Raw genomic sequence first — 12105 nt, forward strand, 5'->3', positions numbered from 1 at the left:
AATACATAATACTGTGCTTACCTCCGCTTCTCTACCAGCATATGTGACAGTCATTCCAGGCATTCCTTCTGCAGCTTTTTTGTTTATTTTGGGGAATGTTTAGAATGCTTTTGTGTTGAAAAAAAAAAAGAAATAAATTTTTAGAAGTCCTATTCTAAAAAAAAGACTGAAGGAGTCATCTTTAGAAGAGCTTCTAAAAGAACAAACACAGCTGCTAAGAAATGAGTAAAAAGTTATAGGAAAAAACACAAGTAGGTGCCAGTTCAATTTTCTAATAAATCTTAAGGCAGAGGCTGTCCTTTGATTCTTGTGAATTTTAGTATTCTATCTCAAATGTATAGTTGGGGTTTTTTCTCCAAAAAGTTATTTTAAGTAATGATGAAAACCCATCTTTCCACTAGCAGCTATTTGTAGTAATAAACATATAAACTATTAATATGAGCAAAAGTTGAATTATTAAAAGCATACTTCAGAAAAGCAGCATTAGTTATGCTTCAAGCTCTCAAACAGAATTGACAGATTGAAGACAATTTAGGAAGAAAAGCACACAGGTCAATTTATCCTCAACAATGAATATTCATTTATTTCTGGTCACTGCCTAAATCTGCTTTTCCAATTCCTTTATTTAACTGTCTGAGGTTATAAAGATATAAACCCAAGATCATCTTATTATTAGGCCCACAGCTAAAACATAAAAAACTCACAATAGGGATACAACTAGTTTAAGAACATATGTGCTCTATGTTTACTTCTGTCTGGTAAAACAACAGCGTCAACTGGAATTTGAAATGTTTTCTTTATTTAGATCTTGCAGGCTGAACAATAAGCCCTGACAGCTCTGTCTCAGCCCTCTCAAGGCTTGTACCAAATGAAGCCTAAACTCGCTATTCAGCAACTGCACCGGCCATGGATGTCTGGAATTTGTTATGTGCACTCATCCTTAAAATGGAACAGCTGCTATGAAAGGCTGTTACAAGACACCCAAGGGGGCAAAGGTTCCTGTGACACCCTTATCTACAACCTGATATGAACAGCTTTTGCTGCTACCCTGCTTCCATCTCTAGGTATAAAGTTACATGATAGAAGGCCCAAAACACTCCCTTCAGTAAAAGAGAAAACTTGTATGGCTTCTCTTCCTTTTCATGCCATTGACTGTGCAGAGGATTAGATCACCTTTAAAATGTACTTATTTAGTGTAACACATCTGTATGCCAATTTTAAAGATATGCGTTTTAGAAAACTACATTTCTACAGCCCTACCACCCCCACACACCTTTTTATTAAAAGCAGCACGACAGTCCTTGGCCATGCCATGCTTGCCTTGCTCTCCTGATTGACTATATAGCCTATAAGCCCACAGACTAGTTAGTTGTATGAGGGGCTCAACCAGGATTTTGCTGTTAAGGATCAAAAAGCAATAGCAATATAGCAAAAATAGCTCTCAGGGGAAATATATCTTGTTACTGCCAGAAAGACTATTTTTGTAAGAGAAGCATTTCTGTAATTCTTATTAGTTAAATAAAAGACTGGAAATAACCAGAAGCATGAAGACCCAAGGGTCTGAGCTCCCATCAGAGTAAATGGCAGATTTCCCACTAAATTCACTGGATACACAATGAAGACCAAATGTGGAATACAGAAAGGAAATGATCAGAGGAAGGACTCTTGTTCACAAATGCATTCTGCATCTGTGAAGTTTGTACCTGTGAGTGAGTTCATAAATGAGACCAGCGTCCACACACAATACAACTGTGATGAGTTCAGGCTCTGGTGGGAAAATCCTAAGAACTACTTCTATTTTAAAATAGAAAAGACAGCTTCATTTTTACAGATGCACAGTACTGGGCAAAGCCTAATGTCTTTAGAGGGTGTACTTTTCCAGACTTCCCCCCCTGCCATCCCCACAGCCTGTGCTTTCTCTGGTGCTTGCTGAGGGGACCCAGGGACTTGCCACAACCTGCAACCAACTTCCTCCTTCCACCAAAGGAAAGTACTATTTCTTGATAAAGTTCCTTTGATATATCAAATCCTCTTTCTAAATTTTATATGGCAGAGATAAACAGGTCTGTAAAAAGACAGACTTGCCCCAAACCCTTTTATGCCTACATAAACACAGCTATAATTGCAACAGATAATCAGCTCTACTTCAGCCAAAGCTCAATACCAGCTTGTAGATGCATCTTTTAACCAAATCACAATTTATTTGGCTGTGGGAATGAAATCCTATTCCCTATCTCTTTACAGCCACCTTGGGGATTTTGGTTTGCCAAATTTCCTTCCACTCCTCTTCAAAAGAGCCATGATTCCCAGCATCACACAATCCCATCCTCTATCAATGCTCAAGCCCAGGGTTTATATCCTGAAGTTTATATCCGATATATGCTCTCTAGTGGGACAAAAGCCTTACCTTCCCAAGATCATGAATAACCTACTCTTTCAGATTGAGTCAGAAATTAAAATCCCAGAGCAATAATATACCCAAGAATATGTCGGGAAGTGAGGAAGAAAGAAAAATCAGGGGAAGATGAGACAAATAGACTAACACGGAGTAAAACATGGCCAGGCAGACATAGCAGTAGTATTTGTTGCAACAGGGACAAGGATAAAGTGAACCTGGTTCAGATGCATCAAGAGACAGGTAAGTGCAAGCCACAGACAACACACAGTTCTCCTGCAGAGCTTGGCTTTCCTCTCCACCTCAAGAGACAACCCCAACGCAAAAATCCCTCTCCCTCTTCCAGAGTCCTTTCAGAAACCACTGCACTTGCTATAATTCTAAGACAGGTAGGTCAGCTCTGAGTAAAGGGGGGGATGAATTAAAACTCCTTTTTCATCAGCTACTACAGTACATGTTGGCCATCTGTCAAAGGAACAGAAGCTGCCTGCTTTGGGCATGTCTGGAAGCATGGCTCTGTATCTCACATGGCTGAGTCAACACTGTCTTCCTTCCCTGTCACAGACTACTAAAGTAATACTTTAAATACTCATTCAGTATTAATATACACATTTTTGATACCCTAAAATTGGTGTCCCACCTTAGGTTTACCATATTAAAATTATCTTGGACTAGACACTTTCTCACAGACTTGTCCAATTGAGTATTTGCTTCACACTTCCAGCTCCCATTCCTTGATGCTTGTGATGCCATTTGAACCTGAATTCTTTAGGGCAAAGTCTTGTCATTGGAAATCATACTAAAAACAATGAAATGGCAGCAACCAAAAACCTTCCTGTTTGACCCCCAGCACACTCTTTTACTTCCTACTGTTGAGCTTTTGATTGATTTTGTATTTCTGCTGCTGTTCTAAGGATTCTTTTAGATTCACTGTTACTCTATCACCCTGAGGAAACACTCACTGGGATCCACTTCAGCCTCTCCTTTTTAAAGTCCTCCTGGTATTGTTTTCATAGTTCAGAATTACTAAGTCAAAGGTTCAAAACAGGAAGAAAAAACACTCACCAAAATAAAACCCAAACCACCTGCCTAGAGCTCTTCTTCCTCATTAAAAAATGGATGACTTGGACTCCAGGTGTTCTTTCAGCCCTACCACACTGAAACCCCTACTGAAACAAAGCTCTTGAGACAAATCCTGTGAGCTCACTCTTGGAGGTTTTTTTAGCTGCATGTGTGTCATCTGACTGCAATCTGCCTTTCCTGTGATCCAGCAACATACTGTACAATCAGATTTGTACTGCACTTTCCTCTTTCTCTCTCTCTTAGCATTAATCCCCTCCTCTGACTTTCTCCTGCACAACTATAGTGGGCTTGTATTCCCAGCTAGACAGATGTGAAGTATACCCTAATTTTGTGTCTGGTCAGTGAACCTCATGACTGTTCTGTTTAATGCATACTCTGTTTTTTGTGGCTGCCACTAGACTCATTGTTTTACATCTGTTTGCATTAAAGCACGTTTTCCACTGAATGACTCAGACACTTAAAGATCCCAAATCCCTCTCAATAGGGTTACATAAATTCTGAAATGTTTGCTATTCCCTTCCTCTAAATTCAGTATAATCAGCTAACATTTACTACAATCTTAGATCTGATATTCTCATTTAAATTATTTATGTATGTATTATTAAATAGATCAGTCCCCTTGAGTATGCCACTGAAAAACCTATTTTCAGCTAGAGAAATTATCATTTGCAGACACTGTATGCAACCTGCTTTGAGACCCTTTTAAAGCCAACAGGCCATTTTTGCTCCACAGAGCATGACTCTGTGGTTTAACCAGTAAGCTCCTTTATGAAACCTTATAATTTGTTAAAGTGTCATTAATTCACACGGTTTCAATTTTTCACAGTGTATTTTTCTCATAACATGAAAAAAAAAAAATAGAACAGTATCAAGATGAATCTGGAAAGCCAGAATTCAGAGTAAAGAACATGTGCTCATTTCTCAAGATTCCCAATTTTCTGTTTATAACATCCTTATTCTGATAACAATGGCAAAAATACAAATAAGTTATTCAAGGGAATTTCAAGCACACAAATATGACAATCTTGAATTTAGTTCTTCAGCCCTTTTTGTCTAGGGTCTTACTCACTCATTTTTCCTTAAAAATCATCAGTATTTCTCTGACAGTTGGCAAGTAAGAAGGGAAATGGTTTAAAAGATCAAATTAAGCAAACCTGATTGAATAATTCAGATTTGCCATGGGACTCAATTATTTCTATTAGAAATCCTTATTTTTAAAAGGAAAGAAGTTATTTTCTTTGGCCTCCAAATAATTATTTCTTTTACTTCTGGAAACGTTGAAGTAGTGGTTTCCTGAGGTTTTACATGTTAACTCTTTATATTTTTCCTGAGGTTTTACCTTTTAACTCTAGCCTGAACCAACAACAGATGCCGTAAGAGATATTTTCCTCTTTGCTATGAAAAGCATCATAGAAATCAATTTTCAAACCAAAAAACACTACAGTATTAAAAAAAAAAAAAAGTGAAAAAATGCATGGGTCCTCTTACAGTAGAGCTATTTCTCCCACTTGTGTAGATGCATTTATGGATACAATCAGCCCTGCTGCAGAAGACCTACACAACCTTATGCAATGTCAGTGCACCAACCAGCTGGAGGTCACTGCTGTCCCCATGTCTCTCCAGAGCACAGAATCAGGGATAACGGTGACAAATGCCAAGCAAGGCAAGCACCACGCTTAACCACAAAAATTCCTGAGCCACAGCAGCACAGAACCACCTCCAGATGATAGGTGCACTCACCCACCACAGCACCACTGAGGAACTGCTCAGCCCGGCACCAAGGGCTGCAGTTCCTCAATCCTAGGCAGCCTGCAGGGCTGAGTCAATCAGACATTAGGACTGTGCTGCCTTTCTCAGCTCTGACTCTGAACACCAGAAAAAGAAATGGGTTGCCCCATTCAGGGTCTTATTCTGATGGGTGACATGCAGTTAGAGAGGACTTCAACTGAAGGCACTTGAGAAGAACAGAAGGCTTGTTAAAAACCACCATCAACACTACACAATGTGCAAACTATCTGGAAGAGCATCCCCTGCATCAAAATTCACTGCAAACCAACTGTATTAGACTTGATAGCTCATATCACAGGAAAAGAAAACCCAACACCAAAAAACCCAAATCAAAACCCTAATCAACACCTCCCCAGCACATTTTATTTAAAGCCAGCCCTGAGGGTGGAAACTTCCTGTATAGAAGCCTGCTTGTGACTGCAGAGACAGACACATGGCTATTGGCCTGCTGTCCTTATCCCACCTCTGCTCCTGTTCTATTCCCCTTCTCTTCCAGGGCAAGATGTCAGCTAGGTGATATGGAGTCTCTGGGAAGTTACACCTAAAGTGCAGAGTACAGAGAGGAAAGGGTTACTGACTTTGCACTCAACAGGTCTGTGTCGTTTCACAATAAGCCAGTTAAATCCTTTCTTTCTCAGTTATTAGCATTTATACAGAGGATTTTTTTTAAACAAGAATCTTTACATGACTTTAATTAGGTCATGTCTGCAGAAGGATAAGGCAGAAAAAGGCCCTCAGAATTTTAATTTTTGGAGCAGAAATGATCTAAGTTTTTAAATATACTTGAAAGTATTCCCAGGTTTTACAAAGAATGATAAAACTAAGCATAAGATGCTTTTTCCAATTCAAAATTAACATAGAGTATCTTATAGTTAAATATAACCCAAAAAGGACAGCCTCATCTAGACTAAAGCTTCTTCAAGAAACAGTGCCATTAAATCACTACACTTAACAACTGTCAGTAAAAATCTCACATGAAAAATCAAATGTTCAAGAAGTTTTTGGACAAGGTTCTCAGGCTCTTGGTGTGATTCTTGGGGTTGTTCTGTGCAGGGCCAAGAGCTGGATTCGATAATCCCTGTGGGTCCCTTCCAGCTCAGGGTATTATAGGATACCATGAAATGGCTATATAGGATTCAAAACTACAAGTAATGAACAGAAAGATGCACTATTCTGCACAGAGTGGTGCAGTAGGCATCCTGACCCCCCAAGCAAACTGATCCTGCTGCCAAGGAGTAAGCTCCTACCTACCACTATGATTTTACAAGTGTGCCGGAGACTTGATTCCAAGCGTAACGCGTTCCTCTTTGTATTGTACTGCTCTCACCACCACTGAGAAAAAAGTGCTTCCCCAATTTGGGGCACCATTAGCAGATTCAGTAACTATATTCTGCAACACAGCCCTTACTCTGCAATACAGAACAGAGAACACCTCTACTTGAGAAGCACCTGAGCTAAGCCAAATGTATGGAAGCAAATAGGTGGAATGATTCTGTCAAACTATCAAAATACAGTAACACTCTTAAGCACAGCCTGTGACCTACAAGAGAACCTCCTATTTAGAGGTAATGGCCGTGTCTAAGCTGCACAGAAAGAACAGGCTCAGCAATTTGTCTAGGTTTGTAAAACTTGATGACCTCCTTGCTTACTTTCTGCACCACAGGCTACTGACTTGTCTTTATGCTTCTCCTCTTAATCATGCTGGAATTCACAGATTTCATGCACCTCGCAGGAGTCTGGGCTGCAATACATTCAGCCCAATCCAGAGTTCATAAAATGGCATGAATTCAGGCTCAGAGACAGTGACTGTCCCTCTCCAGAGGGCTCTTAGTCTGGCCCAATTTCTCACCAATAGATTTATTTGTAAACAATATGAAGATTGATAGGCGGACCACGACACAAGAGGCCAAGAATCCCTTAAGGCAATGTGGACTTACTGCAACTGAGCTTCTGAACCCATCAGAAGTATCAATAAATTGATCTAGCATGTGTAAAAGCCAGGTATTTATCTCTTTTTCAAATCCTGGTCTGAAAAGATGATGAAAACAGTAAAAACAAGGCATGCTGAGGTCAGCAGCATGTCCTAGCAATGGATGAAAGATGATTCATTACCAGGGATGCAGTATTGTTCTTCTGGCAGACTTCTTACCACTCATCGTACCGTCTTGATATAACAAAGTGACTTTTAAAGTATTCCATCATTCCAGTCTCAAATCCTAACAGCAGCCCTCTTAAACTTTGGAATATACTGGCTAAACTCAAAGAAGTTTGGCAAGAGACCCCATCTTGGCAGTAGTTCAGGTTCACTCACATTTTGCTGAACTAAGAAGGCGGACAGAGATGTTCCAAAGGCCCCTTCAGGTGCCCTTGGGAGAAAAAGGCTGTAGGATAAATTCATGTGTGAGACAAATAACAGAAGTAACACTGTGGTCAAACCCTAACAAAGTAAGGGTTTGACCACAGGGGAAATTACATTCCATAAATAAACTGCTCCAGGACATGAAGGTCGAGTAAGGGGTACCCCCTGATAAACAAGTACTTGGGGATGCAAGGATCCAGCAATGGGCTCTTGCAGCCCAGAAAGCCAATGGTGTCCTGGGCTGCATCCCAAGCAGCGTGGACAGCAGGGCTAGGGAGGGGATTCTGCCCCTCTACTCTGCTCAGAGCCCACTGCAGGGCTGCATCAGCTCTGGGGCCCCAGCACAGGGAGGACAGGGACCTGTTGGAATGAGTCCAGAGGATGGACATCAGGATGATCAGAGAGATGGAACACTTCTACAAGGAAAGGCTGAGAAGTGGGATTGTTCAGCCTGGAAAAGAGAAGGCTTCAGGGTGACCTAACTGAAGCCTTCTAGCCTCTGAAGGGAGCCTACAAGAAATACAGAGAGAAACTACTTACAAGAGCTTGTAGTGACAGGGCAAGTAGGAATGGCTTCAAAATGAAAGAAGGCGGGTTTAAATTAGAGGTTAGGACTCTTTACAGAAATTATTTACTGTGTGGGTGGTGGGGCCCTGGAACAGGCTGTTGAGAGGGGCTGTGGATGCTCCATTCCTGTTTAAGGCCAGGTTGGATGGGGCTCTGAGCAACCTGGTTTAGTGAAAGGTGTCCCCGTCCTCATCTGAGGGGGTTGGGACTAGATAACCTTTAAGGTCTTCCATGGCCATTCTACAATTCTGGGATTATTTCAAAACACCTGAGACACCTTGTGTATTATGGCATAAATCTTGGCTACTGGAGTTTCTTCTGACTGTGGAAACACCCAATGAAAAGAAAATCTTTGTAGTGCAGATTATTTGTCTTAAAAACATTTATTAATTGGCAACACAGTGAGAACATGCACTAGCCTTTTCCTCCTTCAAATAAAAGGTCAGATCTCACCTTGGTTCGACTCCACAGGAGACAACTCCTGATTACTGGCAGTCAAAGTGCTTCTTCCTGAGTTAACATTTCCCCTGATTTAGTTTCAGTCAGACTTTCAATTGCCTTGTGAAAATTTACATGGACTATGTGACCATGCAGGAGAGCAAGTGAAAAAAAAACCCCAACCACCCAGAAGAGGTTCAAAGAACATGAAATATTATTTGGAGTCAATACAGAACTCAAACAACTGAGCAAAGGAGAAGCTTATCTGACACCTACATAAACTGAAAATTACAACACACTTCAGGAGCAAAGACAAAAGTAGAAATCTACATTCATGATTGTATTTTATTAAACTGTGTTTCAGTTGGAAAGTTGGCAAGATCCAGAGTGATAATGAAGAAAAAAATCAGTAGTGTAGCCATCTCTGGACTATTCACAAAGCCTTAGAAATGGAGCATCAGTAACTTATGACATTGGTGGTGAACTGCAAGAAATAAAAAGGTAGCCAATACTGATAGATCTGTTATAAACCATCATTCAATTGAATGACAAAATTTAAGTAGTGTGTGTTCTTGTTTTGGAGAACAACAACACTGACAAATTTTATCACATATAGCAATATGTTCTGCAATTCTGCTCTGCTGCAGAATTGCCTAGGAGAAGACCTAACCCAAGTCAGGACTTGACAGTGCCGGAAGGTTAACACCAAGCATCCTGTCTGCCTTCTGTAACATGAAAGGGAGCTCAAGAAAAAGAAACTGGGAACCTAGCTAACTGATAGGACTGCCACAGAAGGTGGAAGCAGGTGGCAAAGTTTCACCCATGTTGCTAAATCAGAGTGGCACTAAGCTTGAAGTGCCTTCCTCCATTGCTTCAGTCACTTCATCTCCTATGTCAGGTATACGGCACCGAGTATCTCTGGGAGCACGGGCAGGGTGTTCTGAGCTGACATGACCAGGGAGTGAAACAAAACAAAACAGTACTTGATGTGATACACTAGAGAGGCCAAAGTGGGCTTTTGCACTGGCATGGAGACATCAGCACTAACTGTAAGCCATCTCATGTGGAGGTGCATTCAAAGTCCTTTGACACTGGGGGGGTAATTAAGCCTACAGCATAGACTGCTTTGGAGGCTCTATGGCAAAGAACAACAGATATTCTCTATATTTACACAAAAATTTTTTATTATTAGTATGGCCTGAAGCTACCCTTAAAAGATGAATTGTCTTATGTGTTAAATGGGTCATCTGTCCAAAATAACATCAAATAACAGAAAAGGGGCACATATATTCAATGACCATCACTAACATACAAGATCCTTGCCTGATGAACAGAGAAACTTCCTTCATGCTACAGTACACCAGGTGGAGAGTTACTCAGTTTCCAAAGTGTATGAAAGCAGAGGAGGTATACTGCAAATTTTCTCCTGTTCCTACAGGCTCCTGAGCAAAGGCCAGGCTCATGTTGCTTACAATAAATTGGCAAGAGTTGCCAACACCAGAAACAGTACATGAGGAGCTTGAGGAGGAATTCCAAATGATGCAGGCTCAGAATAATGGGTTAAAATGAGAGTTTTTGGATGCTGAAGCTTGGAAAGATTATCTGGGACTTAGCGATATCAAAACGGTGGAGCTTGGCCTAATCAAGGAAAGAGATAATTAACATAGAAAGAGCACAGCTTTGAGCAGCAGACACAAGGGCATACAAAAATGCTCATTATCTCCAAGATGCATTTGCAAATCTGAGTTTAAACCTTATTTTTCCTCAGGGAATAATGGCCTGAAACCCCCTTTAAAATTAATCCCTTCCATTTTACTGTTTCAGAAAGAATAGGTGCAGCAAGCTATTCAGAGTAGACAGGGGCAGCTGGGTGCCACACCACATCCTTGCTCTTAAATTGATTCTGAGTTGGAATGAGAGAAATTTTGGCACCCAAAATGGTGGCAGAGTTCAGCCCACACAAGTAGAGACTCAGGATGGATCCAGTCAGACCAGCAAGCTGCTTTTGCACCTGTTCTGGGAAGGAAAGGGGATTCTTTGCCAGGGCAAGAAACACTTCAGAAAGAGGCTGGCACCTCAGATGGAGGAAGGATTGTAGTTTTATAGGAGAGAAGGATGATGTGAGTTCCAGAACCTCTTTCACAGCTCCATAGAAGGCCCCTTGACCTGCTCGCAGTTCCTGATATAGATCCTTAGCCAATAGATCCTTAGCCAGACTCAAAGGTTTCAGCACTAAGAAGAGAACATGTTACAGACTGTTATTGTGATATTGTGATATTGACCTACTCAGTGCTCCACTCCAATCTATACACCAGGGCAGTTTCAGCAAAACTATCAGGGCATGCATTAAAGTATGAACTTGTTCTCCAACTCTTTACTCTGCACCACTGCTTCCCACACTACACTTTGCTGCACTAAGACTCCCATCAAAGCTCATCACAGCCTGCAAGCTTGAGTAAAGGACTGGCCTCTGCCTTGTTCTTTTTAGACCAGCAAGCATGGTGGGAAATGACAACCTGTTTCCTGATCTCTTCTGAGCAAAGGAATGCAGGCACTGAAAGAAGCAGGTAGTCACTAGGAAGGCAGAGGAAGGATAATGGGTAGAGAAAAGAAAAATCAAGTTGGGGGAAAATGATTTCTAAAAAGCAAGTCTAAGCCCTTTGGGTGTTCACACTCCCCTGCTTCTACCTGCACCTCTCAGCTTACTCCAGTGTACCTGTGAGAAGACTGACAACTGTATGAACATTATACCATGCATCTACCATTACTGTGCTGAGCTTGCATGCTGTCTGTTATATGTCAGTCCAGGTGTCTGCTTGGTACAAGCCATGCAAAGGGAGACCCAGTGACATGGTACTGAGAAGACCACCTCCCAAAAAAAGAAAAAGCAAAGTGCTTAGTCAGAGCAGAAGCCTCTCCTCTGAAGCCTCTCCTGCATTTAGTACCCTCCAGACTGGAAGCTTATTCATAATAAAACCCAGTGTTCCCACTCCCCTGTCCTTTCTCTTCTCATGATCTTCCTGTGGTTTGTAACCATTTGGAAAACTTCAGGGGCGTTCCTAAGTAGTTACAGATGTGTAAAGGATGCACACTACAGGCCACTTCATCAAGAGGATGACATAACCCTGCATGCCAGCTTCAAAAGTGGCTCATTTAATATTGAACTCAGAGACAATTGTCCCAGACTTGCTTTGTGCCTGTTGAGAGTGATGGGATTATAACAGCAGCTGGCAGTGCTCTGTTCCAAGAAAGCTCACAGCATTGTTCAGTTTTGAGTTCCTTCTTCCTCTGTGGAGCCATTTGATCCTTAATCTCTTATGGATTCTTAACCCTTTTGATGTATTTCTCCCCTTGACAAAGTTTTACAACACATCTTTATGCCAAAATGTGGGTGAAGACTATTAGTAAGATGTTACAGCTGTGCATCTATTTTGAACACTGCTTACAAATACTTGTCAACCTTGTATTTGAATGA

At 41.1% G+C, this 12105-nt stretch overlaps 1 protein-coding gene across 1 annotated transcript in view; it reads right to left on the reverse strand.

Annotated features, from left to right (window-relative positions):
• The window catches only part of ATP8A2 (ATPase phospholipid transporting 8A2), a 277870-nt gene that overhangs the window by 68026 nt on the left and 197739 nt on the right, over positions 1–12105 (reverse strand). The window lies entirely within an intron of this gene.

This window comes from Ammospiza caudacuta, chromosome 2 (genome assembly GCF_027887145.1).
Source record: "Ammospiza caudacuta isolate bAmmCau1 chromosome 2, bAmmCau1.pri, whole genome shotgun sequence".
NCBI classification, from domain to species: Eukaryota; Metazoa; Chordata; class Aves; order Passeriformes; family Passerellidae; genus Ammospiza; species Ammospiza caudacuta.